This window comes from Gorilla gorilla, chromosome 5 (assembly GCF_029281585.2).
Source record: "Gorilla gorilla gorilla isolate KB3781 chromosome 5, NHGRI_mGorGor1-v2.1_pri, whole genome shotgun sequence".
In the NCBI taxonomy this organism is placed as follows: domain Eukaryota; kingdom Metazoa; phylum Chordata; class Mammalia; order Primates; family Hominidae; genus Gorilla; species Gorilla gorilla.
This window is the reverse complement of record NC_073229.2, coordinates 95,360,564-95,379,399: the sequence shown is the minus strand read 5'-3', so window position 1 is coordinate 95,379,399 and position 18,836 is coordinate 95,360,564. Positions and strand designations below refer to the sequence as shown.

Sequence of the window (18,836 nt, the reverse complement as noted above, 5' to 3'; positions counted from 1 at the left end):
CCGGGGCATCTCCCAGCTGAGCGGGATGAGGGATCCCGCCCAGCTCCGGGAGCTGAGGACTGGCGTGGACGTGGTGTCGAAGAGGTGTCACCGTCAGCAGGCGGGTCCTGTCCACACCCCCTCCCCCTCTCCCTGGTCCAGGAGGAAGACACTTTAGATGCAGCGGAGGACAAAAGCTGATGGTGCCGGGCACCATATAAACAGGAAATCCCAGCTGCCACAACTGTACTTAGGGCAGCCACCTAGAGTCCTTGTGGTCTAGAAAAAGTCAGAGCTATCAGTCACCTCATCTAATGAGCAATCGCTCGTGAAACAAAAGGAACAGTAACAACTGGACCATCACATTGATTTGTGGGTAACCTTACACCCACTACAAATTGGTGCTCTGGGTAGGCAAAAATCTCAGAATCAGTAGAACAGATGGGCTGTTTCTAATGGAAGAAGCCTCGGCCCTGTGGCCTGTTCTGCAAATGAAAGGAGGAGGGAGAACTGTGTTAGGGAAGTTCTTTCTTTTTTCTGTTCTGTTCTGTTCTGTTCTTTCTTTTCTTTCTTTTTGAGACAGAGTCTCCCTCTGTTGCCCAGGCTGCAGTGCAGAGGCGCGATCTCGGCTCACTGCAACCTCCGCCTCCTGGTTTCAAGCGATTCTCCTGCCTCAGCCTCCCAAGTAGCTGGGATTACAGGCATAAGCCTATAGAAGTACCTAAAGATAAGGTAGCATTATCAAATATGTGACCCAGAGAAAAGTGACTGTTGTAAAATGTGTCTTCTGACTTTCTAACTAGAAGGGAAGCCTCTTTGCAGGCAGCCCCCGTCTGAAAGTGTGTCTGTATTTACAGTGCTGTCAACTTGGTGGGTGCTCAGTAAACATTTGTTAAATATGGACTGAGAAAGATGAGCTAGATATTTGAAGATTAAACTGTTGAACTTGGAATGAATAGTTTCTTTTTAAATGTTTCATGATGAAGTGGGAAGCCAAATCATGTTAGATGGACTGTTTCTAAGGGAAGAATCGGATAAACCGGCTGCCTATTCCATGGATAAATCAGGATTACCTAAGCTCTTCATGCACTGCAACAAGACATCTAGGCTGTGGCTCTGTCACTAATCAGTTTCTGACTTTAAGTAGGTCACATGAACCTAAACTTCCTCATTTGTAAAATGAGACCAGATCTCTGGCATCCCTTCCAGCTCTGACCTTCTGTGATCCTATGACTGGGAAAAGCTCTGAAACTAATAAGAAATAGACATGGGGTGCACAAAAAGACTTTTGGGGCCAGGTGCGGTGGCTCACGCCTGTAATCCCAGAACTTTGGGAGGCCGAGGCGGGCAGATCACCTGAGGTCGGATGTTCAAGACCAGCCTGGCCAACATGACGAAACCTCATCTCCACAAAAAAATATAAAAATTAGCCTGGCTTGGTGGCGGGCGCCTGTAATCCCAGCTACTCCGGAGGCTGAGGCACGAGAATCACTTGAACGCGGGAGGTGGAGGTTGCAGTGAGCTGAGATCAGGCCACTGCACTCCAGCCTGGGCGACAGAGTGAGACTTCATTGCCCCCACCCCCCGCCAAAAAAATACTTTTTGATTATAATGGCTTAGCAGAAGAAGATGTGGGGCAGCCACATACCACAGGAATCCAACTGCTCAAAGCTGGGAATTCGATTTTCCATTGGTAGAAGACCGGAACACATTGCAGAAGTAGATATTGTCCGTCCAGCCTTAAGTGTTCCGAGATTGTTGATGTGGAAAGTCTAAGGATAGTTGTTGTGTCCCAGGCGCTCCATCGGTTGGTTTAGGTGTATGTAGATTAAAGTTGGCCACATGTTCTTTGCTCTCTTCCAATTGAGAAGTAGTCTTATTCCTTACTCTTGAAGGAGCTGGCCTCAGTGACTTACTTAACTATAGAATATGAAAGAAGTGATAGTCCAGGATTTTCTAAGTTAAGCCATAAGGAACCTTGCATTTTCCACTGGGTCTCTTGGAATATTCTCTCTGTTAGCCCCATGCTGCCATGTAAAAAGTTCAGCTGGCTTGAGACTGCCATACTCCTAGAAAGGCCACTTGTGTGTGGCCTCTTGTCATCCTCTGGTCATGGTACCAGCTGAGGCCTACCTTCCAGTATCCCCTGCTGGATTCCACTGTTGTTGTTTTTTTTATTGAATCCTCCAGACCAACCCATCCACCATCTGAATACCTTTCAGTGACCTCCATCGACCCTATTTGGAATAAAGGGACTACCCAGCAAAGCCCTGCTCAGATTTCTGACCCACAAAAGAGTGAAATGCAATAAAATGGCTGTTGCTTTAGGTCACTAAATTTTGTAGTAGTTTGTTATACATCAGTAGATGATGGAATGGTGAGAAGTATCTGTGTTTGTGCATATAAACATTTAAGTAACTACTGCAATTAAATCCTTCCCTTTTACACCACCTTCTGAAAAATGTGTCAATTTTTATAGGACCATAGATGATATGCCAGATTGTGCAATATATTTTCTAAAGAACATAATTTTACATGAAGCGTAACACCAACCTTATATAATATTTAATCAATTTTAAGTTTAGAGCAATAAGCACGACCACATTGTGCCCAATCTATGTGTTATTTTTACAAGTTAATGCTGAAGTTCTGCCATCCCAAGCTTCTATACACAGGAATTATCCTTCTCGAATACCTAAACTTTTTTTCATTATCCCTGCCTTTCAGAGTATTTAATATTCCTGCATCAACAGTAAAGAAGGGTACCTTTGCTTCATATAAAAATCATCACTTAGCTCAGTGCCAGGCATCTATTAATTTATCAATATATGTTAGCTGTAATGATGATTCACTCAATATGTCTTTAAAGAACATATAATTCAACAGTAATATACACATGTATGGAACAAGGAGAAACTATTATCACAATGGACTATAATATGGTTTCTGACTCCCTGTAAATAGAATCTGCTCTAAATTAAGCAGATGCTATAGCCATGCTTCAATATAACTCTGTTTTCAACTTTGTTATGAAATCCTTTAAGGGTGAGGCCATTTTACAAAGGACAAAGAAACTGGTGCTTCAGGAACTAAACTTTTTTGGATGAAACCCAAATGTATCTGGCATATCTTGAATTGTCTTTTATAGTCAATCCTGTTTTAGGGACATTAACATAGGTTTATTATTACATAATTTGAGAGTCTTTCAAATAAAAGGAAAGGGCAGATCAAGGGCCATTTTCCCCAACCTCAGGAGTTAACTCCTCAGTACCTCACAGGAACCTGAAATCTTTGGAGGAAAAAAAAAAAGTATTATTTTAAAAATTAAAAATAATAAAGATGGCTCTCTAAAGAAACATCTGAAATTAGTAATAACATGCTGTAATATTATTTTCCATTGACTGTAGCCAAGGGCCTCTGCTAGCACCCATGAGAACTTTGTGTTCTTGAGAATAAGACACCTTTGCTCCAGGACTTAGTGAGCAGGGCCTGAACTGGAGTTCCCTCCCACCACCTTAACTGAACATCTTCATGCAGGACACAGCATGTACAACCTCACATAGAGTTCCTGACCAGACAAGACTTGCTGGAAATTTCCCAGGATCTTCCTTCCTTAAGGTAGGAGTTTATAATAGGTTATAATTTATGAAAACAAAATATTTTTTCCTCCTTCCTCCCTGCAAATATTCTATACTTTTTGTATGATTCTGAGATATCTTCTCCTGTATCCTTGCCAACCACTAACATCGTCATAGCCCCACTTACAAAAATCTTTCTTTCTTTTTGGACAATGCAATTGTGCAATTCAATGTTTTTCTGCATGTTTCTTTTATCTTTCTAAGGCTTGTTGCAAAAATATCTCTGCTGTCCATTACCTCTTCCTTAAAATTCTTTCTTCTTATTCGTCTCAAAGAAATGACCAGCAATTAACGCAATTCCTGTATACCAAAAACAAAGCTTTCAAGGTTGTTTTAAATGGGATACAGAAATAAACACACATACGTCTAATTTCAACTAAACTGAACTTGTAGTAGCAAAGAGATTTCTGCATTTTTTTTTCTTTTGAGATGGAGTCTCGCTCTGTTGCCCAGGCTGGAGTGCAATGGCTCAATCTCAGCTCACTGCAACCTCCGCCTCCTGGGTTCAAGTGATTCTCCTGCCTCAGCCTCCCAAGAATTTGAGACTACAGGCATGCGCCACCATGCCTGGCTAATTTTTGTATTTTTAGCAGAGACGGGGTTTCGCCATGTTAGCCAGGCTGGTCTTGAAACCCTGACCTCAGGTGATCCACACAGTTCGGCCTCTCAAAGTGCTGGGATTACAGGTGTGAGCCACCGCGCCCAGCCTGCATTTTTTATTATAGATATAAAGGGTCAAATATTTTACTATCAAATATTGGTAACAAATGAATTGAATTCCCTCACTGGCACCTAAACTGCTGCCAAGACTCTTCTGAACCCGTGTGGTCTTCCAAATCTTATATATCAAATGTATCAAAAAGTAGCAGGATATGTTGTGTGTGTACTGCTGGGGTTGTTTGTTTATTTGTTTGTTCGTTCATTCATTTTTGTTATTCTCACTTAATTTTTTTCATCAGCATCCATCATGGGAAGCCACCTTGCCGTAGGGAGAGCTCCTGACCTAGGGTCAAGAATATATTAAGAAGACAGCAATTAATAAATTCAAAAATAATAATAATTACAAATTGTAAGTATAATGCAGGCAAAGTGAGATCATGGGGTTTTGGCTTTACTCTGGGAGTCAGAGAATTTCTCTGGGGAGGTGACATATAAGGGAAGAAATGAAAGACAGGAGAGAAATTAGCCTGACAAAGAGCAGAGAGAAGAGCATTCCTGGCAAAGATATTGGCATGGACAAAGGCCCCAGGCAAGAACAAGATTAGCCCCTATGGCCAGAGTGGCCAGAGAACAGGTGTGTGAGGTGTGTAAGGGACAAAGCAGGCCAGGGCATTTGATGTAAGGTTTTTGGATATTGGTTCATTTTTCAAAAACCAATCTTTAGCCTCTTTCATCAAAAGCAACCCTGTTTTCATTATTTCTGGTAGTTCTTTTTGTTGGTTTTATTATTTCTTGGTAAAGTAACGGATAGGAAGTAGATGACTGACCTGGCTGCATATGTCAGGTGCCTTTGCAGCCTTTTCCAGGCCACTGGAGCATTGGCTAATACACCAAAGCAATAACGTATTGCATTTCATGGAACCTAAGAATCATTTATTCTCAGATGCATCTTATTTCAGATATATTTAAATGTAAAAACTTGTACATTCTAGAATTCATGCATTATGGTTTGCTGAAAGAGAATGTTTAACATTTTTACAGAACTAATTTATTCCTAAGAAATAGTTTACAATTCAAAGGCCAACTCTAAACTCATAACTGATACTGAGTATTTTCACAGCTTAAAGACTTTTTTTACCAATCGCACTAAAGTTGTTAATAAAGCAAAGGTAAAAGGTCCATAGAATGTATGAGTGTTGAATTAGTGCATAATAACATATCAGTGGAGCCAAGTTGAAATTAATATAAGAATTCAGTTAATCATCATTTGCATAAATTCAGCCTGTAGACTAAAAATAGGGCCCTATTTAAATTTTAAAAATAATGATGCATTCAAATACAATGTTTAGAGTTCTTATTTGGATAATTCAGTAGCATTTAGACCATATTTTGATATAAAAATAGTATAAATACTATGAGATATAGACATATTTGACTTCAAAAAAGAAAAGAAGAAATTTTGCCCCACCCTCCAAAATTATTGCTTATTTTTCCTGAATAAAAATAGATATGTATTCCACAATCTTTTTTTCCCAATTATTATATTGAGTATGTATTCCTATTTTATTTAATTTTTATTCTTGATCCTTGAAATTTATCTGTTCTGAAGCATTACAAGTAACGGAATAAAAAATGGATGAGTAAACACACTGGACTCTCCCCTGGCTCAGAAGGGCACTTGTCATTAAATCTGTAGCCAAGGAATATGTGATTCTTAATGGGTTTCCTCAAGCCTTCCTTGGAGTTTCTGCCTTCTCTTTATCTTATAAAAGGACCCCAAGGGCAGTTGGCAGGGATGGGTTTCCTCCAGGCTCCTCTGAGTGCAGATGATTCTGAGGATACATCAGAACCAGAAGTCCTGCTGTCACTGGGCCTTGGGACATGCCACAGGGGATACCGGTAGATGCATTTGGCACTTTATCCTAAAACCTAATTGCAGTCTCAGTGCACCAGAGGAACCAAATCATGTTCCTGCCCAAAGAAAAGTCCAGGCTGCTTAAGCCTAAACCAACCCCAGACTCTGGTCTGGCCTTCCATGAGATGGGTGTGCTGTTTTGGGGATGGGTAAAGACTAATTCCTTATAGACTGTCAGCAACTTCATTAGGAGAGAACTGAGGTATGGCTATAGGTGTCAGGGAGAAATACAATTAATCCAGATGCCCATCTCTTCAAAGATAGGGGACATCCTATCAAGCAACAATTGTTTCTTCCAGGCTTCATAGCTTACAATTACCTTTAGAAGTGTGCCTGGAGAATAGATTTGCCTTAATTCAAAACTTTTCTTTCATGGCCAATCATCTGTTGTACCCAGTTTCCAAGTCAGCCCTAATGATCTTCACTTCCTGATATTCAGTCCCCTCCCATACTGAATGCATGTCCTGTGTGACCAGTAAAATGTGGCAGATGTAACGGCATGTAACTTCTAAGGCTAGGTCATAAAAGGCATCACAGCTTCCACCTTGGGATTGCTTACTCTAGGGGAAGCCAGTTGCCATGTCATGAGGACACTCAAGCAGGCCTGTGGAGAGGCTCACAAGGAGAGGGACAGAGCTCCCCTGCCAACAGACAGCACTAACTTGCTGACAGGGAGAGTAAGCCACTTCAGAAGAGGATCCTCCCTCCAGCCCCAGTCAAGCCTTCGGATTCCTGCAGTTCTAACTGACATCTGCCTGCAACCACATCAATGGCCCCTCCCTTCCATCACTTAAGCAGTGTGAGCTATCCAGCCTAGCTCTTCCTAGATTCCTGACCAACAGAAAAAGTGAGAGAAAATAAATGATTATTGTTTTAACCCACTATATTAGTCCATTTTCATGCTGCTGATAAAGACATACCTGAGACTGGGTAATTTATAAAGAAAAAGAGGTTTAGTGGACTCACAGTTCCACGTGGCTGGTGAGACTTCACAATCATGGTGGAAGGCAAAAGGCACATCTTACATGGCAGCAGACAAGAGAGAATGAGAGCTAAGTGAAAGGGCAAATCCCTTATAAAACCATCAGATCTCGTGAGACTTATTCACTACCATGAGAACAGTATGGGGAAACCACTCCCTAATTCAATTATCTCCCACCAGATCCCTCGCACAACATGTGGGAATTGTGGGAGCTACAATTCAAGATGAGATTTGGGTGGAGACACAGCCCAAGCATATCAGCCACTGTATTTTGAAATGATTTATCACAAATCATTGGAGTTAACTAGAACATCATAATTGTGTCGTTAGTCACCAATTGTATTTATTCCACAAACTTTTATCGAACACCTGTTATATGTCAGGCCCTTTGTTAGGCTGGGATACAAAGAACTACAACACACAGTTGTTGCTCTCAATCCTTGGGAACACAGATGAGTAAATATGAATGACAGTACAATATCCCATGAACAAAATGCTGTAAGAACACAACAAAAGAGGAATGATTTTCTTTCCTTTGTCAATAAAATAAGTTATTTATTTTTTCAATAAAAATGTACTTAGTGCTTTCTAGGAGCCAATCGCTGTGATCTGTGATAGATGCTGATAAAAATATGGTGAACAAGACACAAACCTTTTCCCAAGGTCAATGTCAAAAGCTGAGGATATACCATTTAGAAAAAAGCTAAAATGAGGCCATCAAATTTTGCATATTGTGACCTTAGAGCAATTTCTGTAAAATGGTGAAAATAGATAAAAAATTTGAATAGGAAGAGGAGGAAGAGGCTGCTGGTATAGAACATATTATTTTTTCAAGAATGTTAGTGACAAAAAGGAGAAAAGAGAAAGGTCAAGAACTTGGTTCTCCTGCTTACCTTCCATAAGCTCAGCTGATTTCATCACCAGTGACTTTCCTCCTTTCTTCACTGGAGCTGGAGATACAGATGACACAACAACACTGACCTAAAATAGGCTCAGGGCACTAGCAGGACCCTGAGAGTGAATGCCTCCTTAAATTTTGCACCCTAACCATCTTACTCACTTCACTCTAGTCCCAGCCCTGCAGGTAAGGGATTGCTTCTTGATGTTAAAATGAGCTTTAGAGAAGATAGAAACAACTGTTACAAGCTTCATCGCTGCTTAAAGACAATGACATGATGCATTAATGTAGAAAACTAACGTTCAATAACTACTGATGATAGTAGACATTCCCAAGGATAAGCATGTATAAGCAGAGTGGGTTAATTGGAGAGACTGGCTGGCTCCTCCCACCTCTAACTGGGTGGCATTCCCCACGGGGAATTGAGCAGGGTAGAGAGGCTGCCTTCGGACTTGAGGATGCTCACTCACACTAACCTGCTCTGGGGCTGAGCTCTCAAGAGACTAGCCTGTAAAACCAGAATGCCAATCTCAATTCACAATGGCAAATGTAACTAGTAAGCCTAGTGCATGCCAGTGTCTGCCCACCCAGCTTGGTGAGCCTGAAATCAGAACAGGAGATGCTATGGGATTTAACTGTTAAAAGATCTTAAGGTCCCAAAGTCTGCAGCCTCCTTTTGTGTATGATGGGGGGCATAGCAGTGTACCCTCTACCCTAGAAAATGTTCTATTGGGCACACTGTGCCTCTTAGATGCTGCCTTTTCTGAGGATACATAAATGATTAAACTACTTGAGTGGATGATTCAGGGAGGATATTCTAAATGTATAACAACCCATACGTCATGGGCTCCAGGCAAGCAGAATGCCAGCAGGAGGGGGCACTGCTGGAGGCTCCCTGTTCTGCCAACTGCTGGATTGTGGGGAGTTCCAGAGTGTCTGGGAGAGGGAAGCAGTGCTGGGGGTTTGGGTATCATGACTACTTATCAACCACCTGGAAGTATTTTGATTTTTGATGATTGGCAGTCTGATTTTCAGTCTTCTTCTTATATGTGAATATTGTGATCAGGGCACAGGCTGCCTTGGAAGCCTTGCAGCCATTCTTGCTGTGGTAACTTCTCTTTTTAACCTGAATGCATTTAATGCTGAATCAAAATTTAGTTCTCAGAGGAAAACTATATTTCCCAGTTCTTAAAGACACCCCATTGTTACCTCAACTATTACCTCTAATAAAAATTATCAAATTGCAATGGCATTGATATTTTTCTTTCTCAGAACCTTTTATAAGAAGTGATATATATTAGGTTCTTCTTAAATTCTTTGTAATAAATTAGATGAATGAACAAACAATGGGAGTATTCTAATTACAATTTGCATATCCATAAATGGCTAATAATAGTGAAATATCTTTTCATATAGTTATCTATTTGTCCATCTGTATATTTCCCCTGGTAAAAATGTTGCTTCAGATCTTTTGTTCATTTTGAAAATTGCATTGTTTCCTTATTGTTCAATGTTGAGAGTTCTTTGTGTGTTCTATATACAAGTCTTTTTTTGGAGGGACACATGATTTGCTAATATTTTCTCCCAACCTATAGCATGTCTTTTCATTCTCTCAATAGTATCATTTGCAGAGCAAAAGTTTTAAATTTTGATAAAAAATAAATTTATGACTTTTCAAAAATTGTATGGATGATGTGTTGTTTTCACATCTAAGAACTCTTTGCCTAACACGAGATGTCCATGAGAAGATCAGCCTCCTGAGAACAGGCCTTCATAAACTTGAATGAGAGATAAAGACAGACCAGCAAAGCCAAGCTCCCATCTTAACAAGGGGTGTGGTCTTCTCAGTACTCTCTCTCCCTCAGCTGTAGTTAGGGCCCTGTAGATATTCTAGTGCCTCACCCAGGGGTGGGGTGACCAACTCCTCCCAGCTTGTCAGGGACTTTTCCAGTTTTAGCTCTGAAAGTCTCATGTCAGTCCTGGATAAACAAACTAGGAGTAGAGAGTGTTTTCTGTTCCTCAGCTGCAATGGGTTTTCTCCAGAGTCCTAAGGGTGGCAGTGCTGACTACCCTCCTCTTAGGTGAAAGCTTTTGTTCTGCAGGAGAGATAAAGGAGAAGGTCATGGTGGGGGGTTCTTGCTCCTTTCAGCAGAGGCTGCTATTCTGCTTTCTCAGTGTGTTCCTGGTGGGGCTCCTGGAGAAGAGCTTGCAAGAGGGTGCAAACTCTCCTGTACCTGAAACTCCCAGGGGCTCTACATTCTCCTACCAGCCCACATGCAGCCTCTACCAATGTGTTAACTATTCTGGCTAGATTCTTTCTACCAGTGTCTGTGTCTGCCCCAGGTCAGCAAGATGTCTTATCTCTCCCTGCAGACACTTCTCATTCCTTAGATTTTGGGCTAGTGGGTTTTCCTGCAACCTCAGTTTTCTGATGGGTTTAAGGAAAGTGATAAACTTGCAGTCTGTCTGGCAGTGGATTATCACACACAATAATGAAGTGAGGTTCTTTCAAGCTCTGTACGTCTCTGAGTCAAACATTTGATTTTTAATGTGTAACTAATAAAAAATTCAACTGCACACACAGAATACACACACATGCACATAAACACACACACCCCACTATATATTCAACTCATAGCTGCCATAGGTTGATGAGTATACTCATTACTGTCTTGTATTTGTCAGAAGTTCAGATAAGAGCAGGCAGGATTGGTTGTAGTTTCAGTGAACTATCCTGAAGAAGTATCATTTCCATTTCTCTTCTACGCGCAATCTAGGAATGTTGTGGAAGTTTCTTTTGCATTTAGAATGTCAGCCACCATATTGACATTCTGTCTCTGTACATTTGGCCCTCACTTTCCTTTACAAATTGGATTTGTATTGTTTACTTAGATTTATTCTTGTTGCAGTCTATTAATTTAATAGATATATTTTGGGTGTTTACAGAGAGTAAGTTATATTAGAGATACAAAGTACATTTTGAATTCTTATGGAAAGTCCCAATATTTTAAGAGTTTGGGGCTCAAACGTGTCTTGTAAGTTGATGTCTTGTTATTTTCAACTCTGTAGATGTCTCTGTGTTAGGAAAACTTGGATAAGCAGGTCCATAGAAATTCCTCTGCTAGCCCTATCTCCTGGAATTTCTACATAATGGCGTATCCTCAGGTAGGTACAGATTCTCTTTACAATCTATGTCTTCACTGAATGATTAACAGAAAATTTTAAACTAACTATTTGATGGACATTATACTTATACTTGCTCTATTAATTAATAGTTATTATAACCACTATGGTAACTAGTATCTCTTTTATTACCTAGTACTATCTAATGGTTACTTCTGTCTCATAATTATCTTTAACTCATAAATATTACAAATATCATTTGTTACATTTCTGTAGATACTCAAAAAATGTTTATTGAATTATATGGCTTTGCATCCCTTATCTTAATATCAATATATTTTCAAAGAAAACCTCTGTTAAAAAGGGAACTATAACACTTTTAACTGCTGTAATTTTTATTAAATACATTCATTAATATTAGTTTAATGGTTTTTAATAGCAAAACATTCTAAGAAAACTAAATAATAATAGGAATGCTTTTTGCCACTCAAGTCAAGTTTTGTCATTTTAAACCCTGTTCAAAAATTTTTGTAATTAAAATACCATTAAAGTAATGTATTGGTACACAATTCTATGTGTTTTTTTTAAAATTTTATTATTATTATACTTTAAGTTTTGGGGTACCTGTGCACAACGTGCACGTTTGTTACATATGTATACATGTGCCATGTTGGTGTGCTGCACCCATTAACTCGTCATTTAGCATTAGGTGTATCTCCTAATGCTATCCCTCCCCCCTCCCCCAACCCCACAACTGTCCCCAGTGTGTGATGTTCCCCTTCCTGTGTCCATGTGTTCTCATTGTTCAATTCCCACCTATGAGTAAGAACATGCAGTGTTTGGTTTTTTGTCCTTGCAATAGTTTGCTGAGAATGATGGTTTCCAGTTTCATCCATGTCCCTACAAAGGACATGAACTCATCATTTTTTGTGGCTGCATAGTATTCCATGGTGTATATGTGCCACATTTTCTTAATCCAGTCTATCGTTGTTGGACATTTAGGTTGGTTCCAAGTCTTTGCTATTCTGAATAGTGCTGCTATAAACATACGTGTGCATGTGTCTTTATAGCAGCATGATTTATAATCCTTTGGGTATATACCCAGTAATGGGATGGCTGGGTCAAATGGTATTTCTAGTTCTAGATCCCTGAGGAATCGCCACACTGACTTCCACAATGGTTGAACTAGTTTACAGTCCCACCAACAGTGTAAAAGTGTTCCTATTTCTCCACATCCTCTCCAGCGCCTGTTGTTTCCTGACTTTTTAATGATCGCCATTCTAACTGATGTGAGATGGTATCTCATTGTGGTTTTGATTTGCATTTCGCTGATGGCCAGTGATGATGAGCATTTTTTCATGCGTTTTTTGGCTGCATAAATGTCTTCTTTTGAGAAGTGTCTGTTCATATCCTTTGCCCACTTTTTGATGGGGTTGTTTGTTTTTTTCTTGTAAATTTGTTTGAGTTCATTGTAGATTCTGGATATTAGCCCTTTGTCAGATGAGTAGGTTGCAAAAATTTTCTCCCATTCTGTAGGTTGCCTGTTCACTCTGATGGTAGTTTCTTTGGCTGTGCAGAAGCTCTTTAGTTTAATTAGATCCCATTTGTCAATTTTGGCTTTTGTTGCCATTGCTTTTGGTGTTTTAGACATGAAGTCCTTACCCATGCCTATGTCCTGAATGGTATTGCCTAGGTTTTCTTCTAGGGTTTTTATGGTTTTAGGTCTAACATTTAAGTCTTTAATCCGTCTTGAATTAATTTTTGTATAAGGTGTAAGGAAGGGATCCAGTTTCAGCTTTCTGCATATGGCTAGCCCGTTTTCCCAGCACGATTTATTAAATAGGGAATCCTTTCCCCATTGCTTGTTTTTCTCAGGTTTGTTAAAGATCAGATAGTTGTAGATATGCGGCGTTATTTCTGAGGGCTCTGTTCTGTTCCATTGGTCTATATCTCTTTTTTGGTACCACTACCATGCTGTTTTGGTTACTGTAGACTTGTAGTATAATTTGAAGCCAGGTAGCGTGATGCCTCCAGCTTTGTTCTTTTGGCTTAGGATTGACTTGCTGATGCAGGCTCTTTTTTGGTTCCATATGAACTTTAAAGTAGTTTTTTCCAATTTTGTGAAGAAAGTCATTGGTAGCTTGATGGGGATGGCATTGAATCTATAAATTACCTTGGGCGGTATGGCCATTTTCATGATATTGATTCTTCCTACCCATGAGCATGGAATGTTCTTCCATTCGTTTGTATCCTCTTTTATTTCATTGAGCAGTGGTTTGTAGTTCTCCTTGAAGAGGTGCTTCATGTCCCTTGTAAGTTGGATTCCTAGGTATTTTATTCTCTTTGGAGCAATTGTGAATGGGAGTTCACTCATGATTTGGCTCTCTGTTTGTCTATTATTGGTGTATAAGAATGCTCCTGATTTTTGTACATTGATTTTGTATCCTGAGACTTTGCTGAAGTTGCTTATCAGCTTGAGGAGATTTTGGGCTGAGATGATGGGGTTTTCTAGATATACAATCATGTCATCTGCAAACAGGGACAATTTGACTTCCTCTTTTCCTAATTGAATACCCTTTATTTCCTTCTCCTGCCTGATTACCCTGGCCAGAACTTCCAACACTATGTTGAACAGGAGTGGTGAGAGAGGGCATCCCTGTCTTGTGCCCGTTCTCAAAGGGAATGCTTCCAATTTTTGCCCATTCAGTATGATATTGGCTGTGGGTTTGTCATAGATAGCTCTTATTATTTTGAGATACGTCCCATGAATACCTAATTTATTGAGAGTTTTTAGCACGAAGCATTGTTGAATTTTGTCAAATGCCTTTTCTGCATCTATTGAGATAATCATGTGGTTTTTGTCTTTGGTTCTGTTTATATGTTGGATTACATTTATTGATTTGCGTATGTTGAACCAGCCTTGCATCCCAGGGATGAAGCCCACTTGATCATGGTGGATAAGCTTTTTGATGTGCTGCTGGATTTGGTTTGCCAGTATTTTTTTGAGGATTTTTGCATGGACGTTCATCAGAGATATTGGCCTAAAATTCTCTTTTTTTGTTGTGTCTCTGCCCGGCTTTGGTATCAGGATGATGCTGGCCTCATAAAATGAGTTAGGGAGGATTCCCTCTTTTTCTATTGATTGGAATAGTTTCAGAAGGAATGGTACCAGCTCCTGTTTGTACCTCTGGTAGAATTCATCTGTGAATCCATCTGGTCCTGGACTTTTTTTGGCTGGTAAGCTATTGATTATTGCCTCAATTTCAGAGCCTGTTATTGGTCTATTCAGAGATTCAACATCTTCCTGGTTTAGTCTTGGGAGAGTGTATGTGTCGAGGAATTTATCCATTTCTTCTAGATTTTCTACTTTATTTGTGTAGAGGTGTTTATAGTATTCTCTGATGGTAGTTTGTATTTCTGTGGGATCAGTGGTGATATCCCCTTTATCATTTTTTATTGTGTCTATTTGATTCTTCTCTCGTTTCTTCTTTATTAGTCTGGCTAGTGGTCTATCAGTTTTGTTGATCTTTTCAAAAAACCAGCTCCTGGATTAACTGATTTTTTGAAGGGTTTTTTGTGTCTCTATTTCCTTCAGTTTTGCTCTGATCTTAGTTATTTCTTGCCTTCTGCTAGCTTTTGAATGTGTTTGCTCTTGCTTTTCTAGTTCTTTTAATTGTGATGTTAGGGTGTCAATTTTGGATCTTTCCTGCTTTCTCTTGTGGGCATTTAGTGCTATAAATTTCCCTCTACACACTACTTTGAATGCATCCCAGAGATTCTGGTATGTTGTGTCTTTGTTCTCGTTGGTTTCAAAGAACATCTTTATTTCTGCCTTCATTTCATTATTTACCCAGTAGTCATTCAGGAGCAGGTTGTTCAGTTTCCATGTAGTTGAGCAGTTTTGAGTGAGTTTCTTAATCCTGAGTTCTAGTTTGATTTCACTGCAGTCTGAGAGACAGTTTGTTATAATTTCTGTTCTTTTACATTTGCTGAGGAGTGCTTTACTTCCAACTATGTGGTCAATTTTGGAGTAGGTGTGGTGTGGTGGTGAATAGAATGTATATTCTGTTGATTTGGGGTAGAGAGTTCTGTAGATGTCTATTAGGTCTGCTTGGTACAGAGCTGAGTTCAATTCCTGGGTATCCTTGTTAACTTTCTGTCTCATTAATCTGTCTAATGTTGACAGTGGGGTGTTAAAGTCTCCCATTATTATTGTGTGGGAGTCTAAGTCTCTTTGTATGTCACTCAGGCCTTGCTTTATGAATCTGGGTGCTCCTGTATTGGGTGCATATATATTTAGGATAGCTAGCTCTTCTTGTTGAATTGATCCCTTTACCATTATGTAATGGCCTTCTTTGTCTCTTTTGATCTTTGTTGGTTTAAAGTCTGTTTTATCAGAGACTAGGATTGCAACCCCTGCCTTTTTTTGTTTTCCATTTGCTTGGTAGATCTTCCTCCATCCCTTTATTTTGAGCCTATGTGTGTCTCTGCATGTGAGATGGGTTTCCTGAATACAGCACACTGATGGGTCTTGACTCTTTAACCAATTTGCCAGTCTGTGTCTTTTAATTGGAGCATTTAGCCCATTTACATTTAAAATTAATATCGTTATGTGTGAAGTTGATCCTGTCATTATGATGTAAGCTGGTTATTTTGCTCGTTAGTTGATGCAGTTTCTTCCTAGCCTTGATGGTCTTTACAATTTGGCATGTTTTTGCAGTGGCTGGTACCGGTTGTTCCTTTCCATGTTTAGTGCTTCCTTCAGGAGCTCTTTTAGGGCAGGCCTGGTGGTAACAAAATCTCTCAGCATTTGCTTGTCTGTAAAGTAGTTTATTTCTCCTTCACTTGTGAAGCTTAGTTTGGCTGGATATGAGATTCTGGGTTGAAAATTCTTTTCTTTAAGAATGTTGAATATTGGTCCCCACTCTCTTCTGGCTTGTAGAGTTTCTGCCGAGAGATCCACTGTTAGTCTGATGGGCTTCCCTTTGTGGGTAACACAACCTTTCTCTCTGGCTGCCCTTAACATTTTTTGCTTCATTTCAACTTTGGTGAATCTGACAATTATGTGTCTTGGAGTTGCTCTTCTTGAGGAGTATCTTTGTGGCGTTCTCTGTATTTCCTGAATTTGAATGTTGGCCTGCCTTGCTAGATTGGGGAAGTTTGCCTGGATAATATCCTGCAGAGTGTTTTCCAACTTGGTTCCATTCTCCCCGTCACTTTCAGGTACACCAATCAGACGTAGATTTGGTCTTTTCACATAGTCCCATATTTCTTGGAGGCTTTGTTCATTTCTTTTTATTCTTTTTTCTCTAAACTTCTCTTCTCGCTTCATTTCATTCATTTCATCTTCCATCACTGATACCCTTTCTTCCAGTTGAGCGCATCGGCTACTGAGGCTTCTGCATTCGGCACGTAGCTCTTGTGCCTTGGTTTTCAGCTCCATCAGGTCCTTTAAGGACTTCTCTGCATTGGTTATTCTAGTTATCCATTCGTCTAATTTTTTTTCAAAACTTTTAACTTCTTTGCCATTGGTTCGAATTTCCTCCCGTAACTCAGAGTAGTTTGATCGTCTGAAGCCTTCTTCTCTCAACTCGTCAAAGTCATTCTCTGTCCAGCTTTGTTCCGTTGCTGGTGAGGAGCTGCATTCCTTTGGAGGAGGAGAGGTGCTCTGATTTTTAGAGTTTCCAGTTTTTCTGCTCTGTTTTTTTCCCATCTTTGTGGTTTTATCTACCTTTGGTCTTTGATGATGGTGGCGTACAGATGGGTTTTTGGTGTGGATGTCCTTTCTGTTTGTTAGTTTTCCTTCTAACAGACAGGACCCTCAGCTGCAGGTCTGTTGGAGTTTGCTAGAGGTCCACTCCAGACCCTGTTTGCCTGGGTATCAGCAGCGGTGTCTGCATAACAGCAGATACTGGTGAACCGCAGATGCTGCTGCCTGATCGTTCCTCTGGAAGTTTTGTCTCAGAGGAGTACCTGGCCGTGTGAGGTGTCAGTCCGCCCCTACTGGGGGGTGCCTCCCAGTTAGGCCACTTGGGGGTCAGGGACCCACTTGAGGAGGCAGCCTGCCTGTTCTCAGATCTCAAGCTGCGTGCTGGGAGAACCACTACTCTCTTCAAAGCTGTCAGAGAGGGACATTTAAGTCTGCAGAGGTTACTGCTGTTTTTTTGTTTGTCTGTGCCCTGCCCTCAGAGGTGGAGCCTACAGAGGCAGGCAGGCCTCCTTGAGCTGTGGTGGGCTCCACCCAGTTCGAGCTTCCAGGTTGCTTTGTTTACCTAATCAAACAACTAACTCGACGATGGCAAGCACCCCTCCCCCAACCTCGCTGCTGCCTTGCAGTTTGATCTCAGACTGCTGCGCTAGCAATGAGCGAGACTCCGTGGGCGTAGGACCCCCCGAGCAAGGTGCAGGATATAATTTCCTGGTGTTCCGTTTTTTAAGCCCATTGGAAAAGCGCAGTATTAGGGTGGGAGTGACCTGATTTTCCAGGTGCCATCTGTCACGCTTTCTTTGACTAGGAAAGGGAATTCCCTGACCCCTTGCGCTTCCCGGGTGAGGCGATGCCTCGCCCTGCTTTGGCTCACGCACGGTGCGCTGCACCCACTGTCCTGCACCTACTATCTGGCACTCCCCAGTGAGATGAACCCAGTACCTCAGTTGGAAATGCAGAAATCACCCGTCTTCTGTGTCGCTCATGCTGGTAGCTGTAGACCAGAGCTGTTCCTATTCGGCCATCTTGATTCTATGTAGTTTTAACACATGTATAGCTTCATGGAACCACTGACACAATCAGGATACAGAACAGTTCCAGCATCACCAAAATTACCCTAATACTAGTTCTTTTTAGTCATCACTTCTCCCACTCCTAACCCCTGTAAGCTACTGATCTGTTCCCCCCATAGCTTTACCTTTTCCAAAGTGTCATTTACACAGAGTCTTCCAGTATGTAACATTTTATGACTTTCTTCTTTCAGTCAGTATACTGCCTTCAAGATCCATTCATGTTATTTGCATATCAATAATTAGTTCCTTTTTATTCCTGAGCAGTATTCTCCTGTATGGACTACATCTTGCTTATTTATTCACCTATTGACATTGGGATAGTTTCCAAATTTTGGTGACTGTGGGTGAAGATGCTGTAATCATTTGTATCTAGGTTTTCGTCTGTGAACATATATTTTTATTTCTCTAGGCTAAATGGGATTGCTGGGTAATATGGCAAGTGTATGTTTAACTTTATAAGAATCTGCCAGGCACAGCAGCTCACTCCTGTAATCCCAGCTACTCAGGAGGCTGAGGCAGGAGGATCTCAGGATTTGAGGCTGCAGTGAGCTATGATTGTATCACTGCACTCCAGCCTGGGCACTACAGTGAGACCCTGTCTTTAAACTAAATAAATAAATAAATATCAAAAATAAAATAAAAAACCTGCCAAACTGCTCCAGAATGTCTGTACCATTTTGGATTTCCACTAACAATATATGACAGTTGCACTTGCTCTTCATCATTGTTAGCACTTGATATTGTCAGTTGGTTTTGTTGCTGTTGTTTCAGGTTATTTTTTGCTATTTTCCTAGTATGAAATGGTATGTAGTGGTATCTGGGGCAGACACAGTAAGACACTGGTAGAAAGAAACCAGCCAG

The 18,836-nt window shown here is 40.6% G+C and overlaps 1 protein-coding gene across 3 annotated transcripts in view; it reads left to right on the top strand.

Annotated features, from left to right (window-relative positions):
* The window catches only part of LOC101134474 (putative uncharacterized protein encoded by LINC00472), a 224,624-nt gene that overhangs the window by 132,328 nt on the left and 73,460 nt on the right, over positions 1-18,836 (top strand). The window lies entirely within an intron of this gene.